This window comes from Nycticebus coucang, chromosome 1 (assembly GCF_027406575.1).
Source record: "Nycticebus coucang isolate mNycCou1 chromosome 1, mNycCou1.pri, whole genome shotgun sequence".
Lineage (NCBI taxonomy): Eukaryota > Metazoa > Chordata > Mammalia > Primates > Lorisidae > Nycticebus > Nycticebus coucang.
Genome location: NC_069780.1, coordinates 55,980,522 through 55,994,833, shown reverse-complemented (window position 1 = coordinate 55,994,833; position 14,312 = coordinate 55,980,522).

Here is a 14,312-nt window from a genome sequence, read left to right as displayed (position 1 = left end):
TTAACAAATGGTGCTGTGTGAACTGGTTGGCAACCTGTAGAAGACTGAAACTGGACCCACACCTTTCACCATTAACTAAGATAGACTCTCACTGGTTTAAAGATTTAAACTTAAGACATGAAACTATAGGGCGGCGCCTGTGGCTCAGTCGGTAAGGCACCGGCCCCATACACCGAGGGTGGCGGGTTCAAACCCGGCCCCGGCCAAACTGCAACCAAAAAATAGCCGGGCGTTGTGGTGGCGTCTGTAATCCCAGCTACTCGGGAGGCTGAGGCAAGAGAATCGCTTAAGCCCAGGAGTTGGAGTTTGCTGTGAGCCGTGTGAGGCCACGGCACTCTACCGAGGGCCATAAAGTGAGACTCTGTCTCTACAAAAAAAAAAAGACATGAAACTATAAAAATACTAGAAGAGAGTGCAGGGAAAACCCTTGAAGAAATTGATCTGGGTGAGTATTTTATGAGGAGGACCCCCCGGGCAATTGAAGCAGCTTCAAAAATACACTACTGGGACCTGATCAAACTAAAAAGCTTCTGCACAGCCAAGAACACAGTAAGTAAAGCAAGCAAACAACAATCAGAATGGGAGAAGATATTTGCAAGTTATGTCTCCGACAAAGGTTTAATAACCAGAATTCACAGAGAACTCAAATGTATAAGCAAGAAAAGAACAAGTGATCCCATCACAGGCTGGGCAAGGGATTTGAAGAGAAAATTCTCTGAAGAAGACAGGCATATGGCCTACAGACATATGAAAAAATGCTCATCATCTTTAATCATCAGAGAAATGCAAATCAAAACTACCTTGAGATATCATCTAACTCCAGTAAGACTAGCCTATATCACAAAATCCCAAGACCAGAGTGCCGCGCCCACGGCATATAGCCGTAGTGAGGCGGTGCTGTCCGCGTTATAGAATGACGGGAAGGTGGATTGTGCTCCACAGAGCTTAGCCCCCAGCGCCCCCAGTATGCACAGCATCAGAAATGTTGCCTAGCATGCTCAGTTACCCGCTTAAGTTTAAAGATTGTGGCATCTATTCATGTGTTTGTCATTCTGTACCAGAAGTCTGTTTGTTCTAATAAACTATCAATATGTACCTTCTCAAAAATGAACACAATACACTGTAGATCCAGATAAAGCCCAACCTCATGAGCTACTAGACTCAGTGACACCAACAATGAGCACATAAAGATGTTTTCCCACCATAAATACCAGTGAGCTAAGACGATAAGCCTAAGGACACGAAATACAAATTATCTACATAAGTTACAAAGTCACTGAAACACATCCACCCACCATGAAGTCCTGTTCAGAACATCTTACTTCACCAACTGTCACGCATAATAAAAATCAATAGAAAAACTAATACTTGTCAAGAAATTTACTCTAAATCAAAATTATAATTATCAATAACAATAAGATCAAATAGTAAATGTAGAATTAGTCAAGCATTAACATAAAGAAGATATCAAGCTGTTCTAAAAAGATAATAAGAAACTAAGAAAAGAGTTGGAGGCGGTAACATTCTTGAGATAGGAGGAAGCGGGCAGAGTTGACTAATAACCGCTACCCTCCGGGAAGCGGAACGTTAAGACATAACAATGCATGATAAATCACACTTGCAAACACAAAGATAACCCGCGCACGTAAGCAAAAAGATTGCATTATGTAAGCTCTGTAAAAATGTATAAATACCAACATGTGTACCCAGTAAAATTTGCAGCTGCATACTTCACCCGTAGTGTGTCAGTCTGTCATTCCTTCGCCGATCTCTCAACCTTCCTCGTTCCTTCTCCCTACTTTCCCTCGGACTGGAGCCCACCGACAAGGCGGTCCGTGGCACCAGAGATATTGGCGTGGATGTGGAGAAAAGGGAACACTTCTACACTGCTGGTGGGAATGCAAATAAATACACTCCTTTTGGAAAGATGTTTGGAGAACACTTAGAGATCTAAAAATAGATCTGCCATTCAATCCTATAATTCCTCTACTAGGCATATACCTAGAAGACCAAAAATCACATCATAACAAAGATATTTGTACCAGAATGTTTATTGCAGCCCTATTCATAATTGCTAAGTCATGGAAGATACCCAAGTGCCCTTCGATCCATGAATGGATTAATAAATTGTGGTATATGTACACCATGGAATAATATGCAGCCTTAAAGAAAGATGGAGACTTTACCTCTTTCATGTTTACATGGATGGAGCTGGAACATATTCTTCTTAGTAAAGTATCTCAAGAATGGAAGAAAATGTATCCAATGTACTCAGCCCTACTATGAAAACTAATTTATGGCTTTCATATGAAAGCTATAACCCAGTTATAACCTAAGAAGGGGAAAGGGGAAGGGGAGGAAAGGGAAGGGGGAAGTGGGCACAGGGAGGGTGATTGGTGGGATTACACCTGCGGTGCATCTTACAGGGGTATATGTGAAACTTAGTAAATGTAGAATGTAAATTTCTTAACACATAACTAAGAAAATGCCAGGAAGGCTATGTTAACCAGTGTGATGAAAATGTGTCAAATGGTCTATAAAACCAGTGTATGGTTCCCCATGATCACATTAATGTACACAGCTATGATTTAATAATAATAATACAGAGAGAGAAGTCAATTTAAAAAAAATGAACAAAGCATCAGTCAGGTGAGAGACAGCTTCAACCTAATATAATTGGATTTCCTGAAAAAGGAAGGACAGAAAAAAATGTTGGAAGAAATAATGGCTGAGAAAATTCCAAATTTGATGGAATGTGGAAATCTACACATTCAAGAAGCTCAATACAGACAAAGTACAAGAAACAGGAAGAAAAGACACAAAAATATATATCCCAATCGAGTTGTTCAAAACTGACAATGAATAGAAAACCTTAAAAGCAATTAGAGAGGAAATGAGGCACATATGTACAGAGGTACAGAGACAAGGATGACAGTTTCATTAGAACAATGCAAGTAAGAATTACTAAAAGCAAAAACTATCAATGTAGAATTCTATACCCAGCCAAAATGACAACAATGAAAACTTTCAAAAATGAAAGCAGTATTACCTGGCAATAAAAAGAGTACTGACATACTGCGAAAAAGAAAAAAAAATGTTTTGCCATAAGCTGTATGAGGATTTGATAAATGACTCATCTTCCAAGAACACAAAGTCTTTCCCTGTGTAAACTTAAAAATAGGCACAGCCCCTAAATTAGGGATTCGGGAAAATGATTTAGTATTATGAGTGGTAAGCTGAGCATACTACAGCATGGATGGTTAGCATTGCTGAGAACTGGTGCTGTCCTCTTGTTGTAGTTATGAGTGACATTATCATTCATAGTAGAGTCACTGTCACTTACTAAGGCTATTCAATAGCTCCCATCCTCATCCCCATTGTAGGTTTTGCCTTGTTCCTGAATGGATACTAGTCCATGTAATTATTTCCTTCTCTTTTGAAATTTAGGGAAATGAATAAGCCTTGTTTGGTATAATGCTCTATCTTTAATTAATTTCTAACCCTCCATTTTTTGTCCTTTTGTCATTTGCAAGAAAAGAGAAATGTCAAAAAATGATTTAAAGGAAGGACTAAATTACCTGTTTCATAGTTCTCTTTGTTGACCTAGATTTATAAGCTTTCAGAGCATCTTCTTCTAGAAGTTAAAAGGGGTCATGCTAAAAACACTGTTCAATTTAAACAGATTGAAAGCTAAGCAGTCACTTAAAAGTTGGTTAACACTTTTAATGCATTTTTCCATAGAAACAGTATAATAAGAATATGACTTGATATGCACTATAAAAGCAAAGGATGGCAACTTGTACATAAAAGGTGTTTTGCTTTTTTTAACATACTTTAATTTTTTAATTTTAATTATTATGGATAATAATCATCTATATTTATAGGGTACCTGTGATGCTTTGATACAGAGATACAATATGTATTAATCAAATGAGAATAGTTGGGGTATCCATCACTTCGTTTGATTTTTGCTATAAAATCTACATCAGTTTTCTTCTACCTCCCTTTTTTCAGGATAGCTGCTGCCAACTCTCTCTTCTCGCCAAAGGTACATCAGTTTTACTCTGCCATAAATTTTTGTTACATGAAAACTTTGTACCTAAAACAGTGTTTGGCACATAATAGGTAGGAGCTCAATAAATATTTGCTAAATAAAGGAGTACTACCAAAAGTAGATCAAATCAGTTATATTTAACCACAGCTCCAATTACCTTGCTTTGCCTTTCATTTAGATTGTTAAACAAATAGGCAATTGACATATACTATGGACTAGACTATGATACTCTAGGAATTATACAAGCAAATAAGTGAAGGTACAAAAATAGTGTAGCTTAGCTCTTAGTAGAAAGTAAAATAATCAATAGAGGGAAAAAAACTAAATAGATTGAGCATAACTTTTGAGGATGAGCTTTTTAGGTTCAAAATTTTTCATACCAAGTTATAGGTGTAAGTAAATAGATTGAATTCCCGCTTTATGAACATTGATATCCATACCGAAAAACTATGTTTTCTTTAACCAAGGACTAAACTTCAAATGTCTAGTATTTCAGCAATTCGGGTGATGAGAGAAGATTCATTGTATTGTTTACTATACATATATAGTTTGTCTTTTAAGGAAAGAGGTTTTAAAATTCAAAGAGACTAGAGTCCCTGCTGCTTTTAATGCCATAACTCAAAGTGTCTGTGTGCTGTCCTTACCAACTGCAGTCATATGGTTTGCGCGATGTGGCAGGACACAGACAGTACACTCAAAACCGTGGCTAAATAAACTTTAAGAAAGAATTTATTAACAAAGACATAGGGAACATTAAGGAAAACTCATAGGGATAGCTAAAATTCCTGCCCAAGCAACAGACAACTACCATGTCTGGGCTCGGAGGAATACAGGGATGGAGCAGTTACCAGAACCAGTGAGACTTGCAGCTCTAGGGGACAGAGATGGCCTCTTGAGAAACAAGAGGGGAATAAATACCTTGAACTTTCTTTCCTCCAACCTTCTGACCATATTTTTAGTACTGCAGTTTATAGAGGTCAGCCTTCCAGGAAGCAAAGCAAGATGGAAGTGGATAAAGAGAAACCTAAGGGGCAAATCATGACTATCCAGGACTTGTGAGCAGGGTTAAAGAAGCTCTCTAGGCTTTGAGGTTGGCAGCCAACTCAACAGCCAGGGAGTGTGAGGTGCCATAATTAAAGATTTCTAGCAAACCTGTATCCATTGGGCTGACTCAGAGATTCAATTGAGCAAATGCAGCAAAGAAGAGGGAGCCCATGTAGCAAATGGGACCTGAGGCTGATAGTTTTAGTTACAGTGAAGAAAGCAACAGGGAATAAAGCAAATCTCATCCATGCTCCATTCTGGGCACACATAGTAAGAATGCTCCAAAACACTGGACACAGGGGTAGGGATGAGGCTGATGGAGAACCAGTCTGCTTAAAGGGAGAAGCTACCCAACTTAACGGTCCTAGCAAAATTATGTGAAAAGGTTTTATCACATTCAATAAGTAGCAATTCACTAAGCACATAGACTCCCAGAGCTCACCTGAGGCTCAGTAGATACTGGCAGTACCACAGGTGAACGGAAACTGCTGAAATACAACCTGCCTTACCCCAAATAGTTCCAGCTCCCATTCAGAATGGATCTTGCAGGAGGAAGGTGTCAGAGATCAGGGTTAGAAAGAGAGGCTGGCAGTGAAGCAATCCTGACAGTATGATTTTATGACATTGTATTTTTTATTTTTTTAATAATTACTTAAGAAATACTGACTTACAATAAAAAGCAACTATAGAACTATTTAGAGTAAAAAGTTAAATCTTCCTTTAATATCAGTGTAACTTTAACATAACATATGCATAATAAATGTATATGTGTGCAACTTTAATACTTTTTAATATAAAGAATTCTTAATTTTTATGTAGTCAACACTGTCACTATGTTATTATAACAGCTTGCTTTTTTTCATTTACTGAATAACAAATTTTAACAGAAGTACAAAACAAAAAACACAACAAAACAAAACTGTTGAAAATACATATAGCAAATGATAATTTCTTAGTCTCATATTTCTCAACTCATTTCAACTTCTTTAATCAATGTAGTCAAATTCTTCTAGGTTAGTATTACTCAACCTTAACTTAATTGCTGTCTTTATTTTTTTTGTACTACATCCAGTGTTAGTATCAGATTTATGAAACTCAGGAAGTGAGTGTTTAAGATTTCTAGGCATCTCTTGTGTTCTGAAGCAGTTACCAAACCATAGAAATTATCTCCCCTTGAATATGATGTGAACAGTAATTAGTAGGATATTTTAAAATTTACAGGGTAAGTTTCTTTTCAGTGTGTTTTTCAGAATCTATTTGGCTGAAGTTTTTTTTCTGAATAAATTTTAAAATCAGGTTATAGAAAAGTTCCCACTGAGTTCTCAGTAAAATATTTATTGAGCATGTAGCCTTATTTTTGGAAAGTTGAATTTATCTCTACAAATCTTATCTTCCCATTCAATAACTCAGTAGTCTTCCCTTAAATTCAGAACGTCAATCCAGCCAAGAATATAGAATATCTTTCAATTTGGGTCCTTTTTATGTTCTTTGGTAAGTTTGATTCTTACAGATCTTATACACTTCTTTTAAGCCTGCTTCTCAAGACTTTATAGTTTTTGTTACCATTCTAGATACATTATTTTACCTTTTATGTTTCCTGATTTGTTATTTATCCTAAATAGAAAAGCTATGGATTTTTTAGTTTATCTGCACTATGACTGCCTTTTTTTTATTAGGTCTAATAGATTTTAATTAATTGTCTTGGATATTATTTGGCTGTAGGCAATTTTGTGAACTGGAAATAAGAATAGCTTTATGTCTTTAGTTTATTTTTTTTAAATCTTATCAGTGTTCATTTTCATAGCATTGGACTGGACTTGTAGAACAATATTGAGGTGAAGCAGTAGTTTTGAGTGCTGTTGTCTGTTTCAGTGGGTATATTTCTAATATTTCATTATTGGGGAACATATTTGTTATGGGTAAATGCATATACACTTTATCATCAGGTTGGAAATTTCTTTTTATTTCTAACTTGCCAAACAATAGGTTTGTTTTTATATTCTGATTATTTATTTTAATAAGAACTCAGTATTAGAAACACAGTTGAACCTCTGTAAGTTGACCACCGATAGGACTGTAATAAACCAGTCAATAAATGGAGGTGGTCAATGAAAGGAACTAGGCCTACTGTACTGATATGTGCATGTCTGGTCTATGAAAATTCAGTACATATAAGGAGGTGGCCAACTGTAGATGTTCTACTGAATATGAAAGTTTTTATATATTTTGGAAAGGTCTCAGAATTTTTCCCCTTTAATTTTTTAATATAGTGAATTATATTAATAGTGTTTCTAATCTTTAGTCATACTTGCAAGCCTATATTAAACACAATTGAGTCATAATAATTTTAATAAAAAATTTCACTGAGTATGTCGCATTATAGATTCACATACTATTGTAAGGAATAACACAGATCCCACATACTCCAATAGTAATATTTGCAAAGCTATAGGATAATGACATAATTCAGTTATTGGCATTGATACAAGCACCAATTTTATTCTGATTTCCCATTTTGCTTATACTCACTTGCGTGTGTGTGTGTGCATGTTTAGTTCCATTCAACTTTATCACATGTATGAGTTTGTTTATCTACCACCACATTCAAGGGACTAAACAGTTCAATCATTACAAGAACCAGACCTTATGCCCTTTCATTACTATGCCTACCTCTTTTGCCATACCCCAATTCTGGTCCCTAACTACTACTTTCTCCTTCATTTAGAAAATGTCATTTTAAATTGTCAGAGAAACTGACTTAAACATCATGAAGCCTTTTAGGACTGGCTTTTTCTTTCAGATTCATCCAAGTGTTTATGTATAGTCATATACCAATCGTTCTTTCATTCTTTTTCTTTTTCTTGCTTTTTTTAATGAGTATCATATATAGATGCACCATAGTTTAACTACCCTCTGTTGAGAAGCAGCTGAACTGAGTTCAGTGTTCAGTTATTACAAACTAAGCTGCTAAATACATTCATGCACAGGTTTTCTAAAAATATAAGTTTTGAGGGTGGCCCCTGTGGCTCAAAGGAGTAGGGCGCTGGCCCCATATGCCAGAAGTGGCAGGTTCAAAGCCAGCCCTGGCTGATAAATACCCAGTAATAAAACTGATAGATCATGTAGTAACTACATGTCTGGTTATGCCCTAGTCTATTCTTTAATTTGATTGTTTGGATTTTGCTGTTGATTTTTGGGAGTTTTTAAAATATATGCCAATGTCTTCTTCCCCATTCTTCCAACTGGTTTCTGCAGGTTCATGCCAGCCACAGCTTGTGCCTCCATGGGGTATAAACTTTCTTTTTGCATATGAAGTCATGAGTTCTGTGTCCACAGCTGAGTTGTACTATAACTTAACCCAACTTGTAGATTTAGTGGCCAAGAACTGAAAGAAGACCTACAGGGGAACACATATAGACTTAAGTTTTTAAAAATTTGGCAAATAAAAAAAATTTTTTTAAACATTATTTGAGATTTCCCCATCCCACTGTCATGGTTTTATTCTTTGCTAAAGAGGCCCTGACCTTGACATATCTGACCTTGCTTACTTATGCCTTTTACCTTCTTCAAAGCTAAGATAGTCTATCAAGCATGTGCTGCTCTTAAGTCTCTATCTCTCTCTGTCCTCCCAATGCAGGAAATAGGGTCTGTTTCTGTGCAGCCAAGGAAAGTCTCTGACATTCATGCTTGCCTTTCAATTGCCAGCTAATCACTCTCAACCTCTAATCACCATTTTTTAGTTTTAGTATTGCTTAGCAATAACCATTCCAACTCACTGTTCTTCGGAAACTATTTTTTTCATACTTGTCAAATGCTTAATACAATGTACTAGCTAATGCTTTTATTCTCTTAGGTATATGAGCCCAAATTCATCACTTTTGAAAATTTTTACAATTGAGCTACCACTTGCACCAGGCACATTCTGTGTCCTACCACCTACCACCAGTGATAGTTGTCAGCTGGGCAGTGAGTAATCTAGTTCACTGACTCTGTTTTTTCAAACCACTCCTGGCATTAATAGTTGCAGTTTCCGTTTTCCAGGAAGCCATTTATTGTTAAGGTTATTCATCAGGAAGTGCCCTTGGGGCCAACATTGATTAAAGAAAGGAGGAGTAAGCAAAATTGGGCAGGGGAGAAGTTGAGCTATGAGGCAGGTCAGTACATTTATCCAACCTCTTAAAGAGACATGGAGTTGAAAAAAATTCCACAAAATTTGTTCTGTATTTTAGCAAAGTGTCTGGGCCCTTGTATCTCCACCTCAATCAGTCTTGGATGTGGGCCATCGCTAGAAGGACAGGAATTTGGCAAGGGACCTCTGCATAGCCAATGCCACCTTTTATGGGTCATTAACAGAAGTCCCTTGATTGACAGCTCTCCCAGAAGGTGAGGCAAGGGAGACTAGGACGACATATCTCCATATCTCACATAAATAGATATGTCTAAATGTAGGAGAGTAATCTCCATTCTCAATGAGCACTTGGCAAGGGTGTAGTTGTATAATACCACTACAATATCATGAAGAATTGAAGCAATCAATTTAATCTAGTATACCTGTGTTGGTAATAATTAAATCTGGATTTTTCCTGCCTTGAATAAAGTAAAATTTTATTTCCAATAAAATTTTCAATGAAAAAGCACTGAAGAAAAAAAAGAAAAAAGAAAGAAAGAAACTACCATATAGAAGACTCTATGGAAGAGTATGACTAAAAATTATTAATTGAGATATCTGGAAAATAACTAAAGAACTAAGGTAATCTGGTGGCGTTATCGATCTTTGTGAAATTACTTACACCTCTTATATCTGTTTGTTGGAAATATTCCATAGTGGTGTACTATTGCACATCCCTTCCCAACTCTGCACACATATAGTGACATTACCTTGATAGCTTGAAATATCTGAGAAAATCAACAAATACTACCTTGGGGGGCTTGGTTTATTGTTTGTTGATGAAAATGAAGAAGATGTTAATAATTCACATAAATTTAAAAGCGTTCATCCCATTGTGCATAGTACAAAGAACTGAGCAAATATTCTTCCAGGATTTGAAAACCATTATCTGTTTCAGCAAAGAAATCATTCACGTCATTGACAAAAGAGTCAGTTCCAACTTATGTCTTTGTTGTTTCACATTCATCTTTCTTGTTATTATAAACAAATTACCAATCAACATTCATGTCAGGACTACACACATCATCAATTGCAACCGAGAATTGACTATAGATACAAGAGTTTGGCAAAATATCAGCAAAAATGTCCTGTAAGAATCAATTTCCTGTATAAATTTATAATAAGGAATATTGTATACTTTATTTTTATTGACAAGTTGTGTGCTATACATCCTTTTTATCAGTAAGATTTGTAATAAACTCATATATGTTTATACAAGCATACTATTTTATTCAGTAAGTCAATTGTTAAACATTTACTAGCACACCACTGCTACCACCCGGTTCTAGATTTCCCTTTCATAGATGTTATAACACTTTGCTCTTGAGTGTAAGTCCTTGAAGTACAAAAAAAAAAAAAACAGTAATTGAAATATTGGTGTCAATACTTAAGATGTTTAATGAACACACCAGAAACCGATAGTGCCTTGTGTCGTCTCTGGTCCTTTGCAAAGCGTGGTGTGGGAGTGTTCTATTCTACCATATAAAAAAGTAGTTAAGCTGATTAAATATTTTCATGTAATGACCTCATCTTCTCTATCTCTTTACTGTTGTCAAAAAACGCACTCCTCTTGATGTTGAGTTTCTTGCTAGCAAGGAAATTATTATCAGTAAGAAATATTGAAGCTGACATGCCTTATTTCATTTAGGAAACTCGTCAAGGATCCATTCTTTAACTGTCTTCAAATTCAGAAGTGAGGAGGCTGTCACAGTAAAACATATTAACATATTTATTGAATTGAAAAATAAAACCAAACATTTTCTGACAGAAAGTAAGCCTGATTTGGCTGACTGGTGAAATCAAAAAGAGCTGGCATTGCCAATTAGGTTTCAAGACAGACATTTTCTAAAATTGAATAAGCTAAATCAGAAGTCTCAAGGTTTTTACAAAAGCGCATTTCATTTGTGTTGTAATATAATAGAATCTTTTCCAGTTAGTCATGGTATATTTAAATTAATGATATTTCCTTTAAAATTTTTTTTTATTTCAAACTATTAAGGGAGTACAAATGTTTTGTTGCATGAATAGTTTTTACAGTGCTATGGTCATAAGTTTGACCATCACCCTAGTGGTTTTTATTGTACCTGTTAAGTTTTTACCCATCCCCTCCTCTGCCTTTCTTCCTTCTTGATTTCCATTTTTTACTTCTTTCTGTGAACATGTAGACTCATCAATTAGTTCCAAATTATTAGAAAGTATATGTAGTGGGTTTTTTTTCATTCTTGAGATACTTTATATAGAATAGTCTCCAATTTCATCCAAATTGCTGCAAAAGACATTAATTCATTTATATTTATGGCTGAGTAGTACTCCATGGTGTGTATATATATATTTTGTTAATCACTCAAGAATTGATGGGCACATCAGTTGATTCTATATCTTTGCAACTGTGAATTTTGCTGCAATAAAGATTCAAATGCAGGTGTCTTTTTTATAAAATGACTTCTTTTCTATTGGGTAAATACCAAGTAGTAGGATAGCTGGATCACTGGTAAGTATATTCTTTATTTCTATTTTCTGAATGTATCAGGTTAAAAAGTTTCCCCTAGGCTTAGCACCTACAGCTCAGCATTTAGAGTGCCGGCCACATACACCAGGCCTGGCAGGTTTGAACCTGGCCCTGGCCTGCCAAACAACAATGACAACTACAACAAAAAAAATAGCTGGGCATTGTGGCAGTGCCTGTAGTCCCAGCTATTTGCGGGACTGAGGCAAGAGAATCATGTAAGCCCAAGACTTTGAGGTTGCTGTGAGCTGTGACATCACAGCACTCTACCCAGGGCAATGTATGAGACCCTGTCTCCAAAAAAAAAAAAAAAAAAACAGTTTCTTCTAATTGAAAAAGGAACAGGTATAATTAAATCATTAGATATGTCTTGTTACATATCTTCTACAAATTCAGTTTGTATTCTTAAACAAAAAAGAAAAAGAAAAAAGTAAGACCTGACCAAGTTGTTAACTGATTTTAAAACTTTTTTGATGATAGAGCATAGTGATTTGGGTAAAATAAAAAGAATTCAAAGAATTAAGTAAGATTGTTCTGAAAACTATTTCCACACCCATTTATTTAAATGTAACCAAAATTTGTCAATGTTTACATGTAGAAACATGAAAATAGCATAAGAATTTTGCTGTCTCCTGTTTTACTCTAGTAATACGTGATATGTTTTTGAAAAATAAGTCTTCTATTTCATTAAGAAATGCATTTCTGGGTGGCACCTGTGGCTCAGGGAGGAGGGTGCCAGTCCCATATACCAAGAGTGGCAGGTTCAAACCTGGCCCCAGCCAAAACTGCAAAAAAAAAGAAAAAGAAATACATTTCTGATCAGTTATATAAATGTTGTATAAAACATATAAATGTTTTAAATAATATGTGTCAATATTCAATATAATGACTAATTAATCTAGAATGATTTTTAATATTTAAATCCTGTGTTTACCAGAATTAAAATTTTACATTACACTGGAATTTGTATAAGCTATCTAGATATAATTTTTAAAATTGATTTTTTTATTGTAGAGAAGTATAAAAGGATGATGAATAAGTAGTGAATATGAAATGCTTTTTGTATTTGAACAAATACTAAGAAAAGTAGGATGAGAATAAATGAGGTAACTGATAATACAAAAAGAGTTAATTAGTTTTTTTTACATAGAAAATGTGGCAATATCAAACCACTATGAAAGATTCCACAGGAGACATTTTAAAAAATAATGTGATGATTTTATTTTAAGATGTTAACTTTAAAAATGTGTGAGTAATTCATATAAACAAAACATTTATACTCCTGTAATATTCTGAAACAAAATTTTTAAAAAGGTGTGAGGAATATTTTTCACAATTCTCTGAGGTGGTAGATGGTTAGCAAAGAATTGAGGGTCACTACACTAAAACATATCAAAGAAGGAAAGTCATGAATTGATTACAATTTAATAAATAATGAAAATAATGTAGGTTTTTTTCTTGAAAGACAATTGTCAGCCAGAGATTCCATAGTAATTTAATAGTGCAATTCAGAGGCACTAAAGGACAGAAAAACCTGGCAGCTCATTTACTACCCAAGAAGTTTTCTAAAAAGGTATCCAAGGAAATGCTAATATTACTAATATGTTGAAAATTTAGAGAAAAGTAACTTTCTGATACAACTAGGCTGTTTTGTTTAATTAAATCATGGAAAACTGTGAGAGGTTTGAAATTGATTTAAATGCTTTTGGGATAGGGCGGCATGATAGCAGTTGAAAATGGCAGTTGGATAAGTGGAAGGTAATTGCACATTGTCAGAAAAAAAAGTCTCTATTCTGACTGGAAATAGATTCCCTTTGAAAATATGCACTAACCCGTGCTCAGATTTAAGTGGTTTCTCACAAATGTTAGAATTCTCTGTAAAGAGCATTTTTCTCCAACTCCGACGATGGCTAAGCACAGTCAGATCTACTACATGTAATTCTACTATTTTTAACTGTTTCTTTTTTACCCTTTTTAGGAATCATTCTGGAAAGTAAAAACTAGGTTGAATCTAAATGCATTTTTGTGCCCTTGGGAAACGTGTACTCAGACAAGAGTACAGGGATATGTTATAAAAAGAACTAGAGAGGAAGACAAAAGAAGGATCGTCGCAGTATTAGGACACATACTTGAGGAAGAGCATAGCAGAAATAACTCTGTATTAAAGTCTTTCTTTATCTATTCCTCAATGTCAAGGCGTTGTCATCATTTATTGCTTCTTTGGGGTTCAAATGCTTCTTTTGGGTTTGATTCATTTTGCATATCACTCAGCAGTGCAAAACAAATCGAAAGGATGCTTTTGGTAATTATTATTTTTAGACAACTAAAAGACCACTCAACACTCTTTAGAAAAATTTGAACCCAAATGTACTAAATGCATAGATTGTTTTCTGCGTTTTGCTTGAATCTTGAAGAAAATTACTTGTAATCAGAAGTCTCCATTTTTCTGCATCTTCATTCATTCATCCAACAAAATTTATTGAGTCTTTCTGTGCTAAATCATATGTAGAGTGGTAATTATTAAGAATAAAAACGAGCAT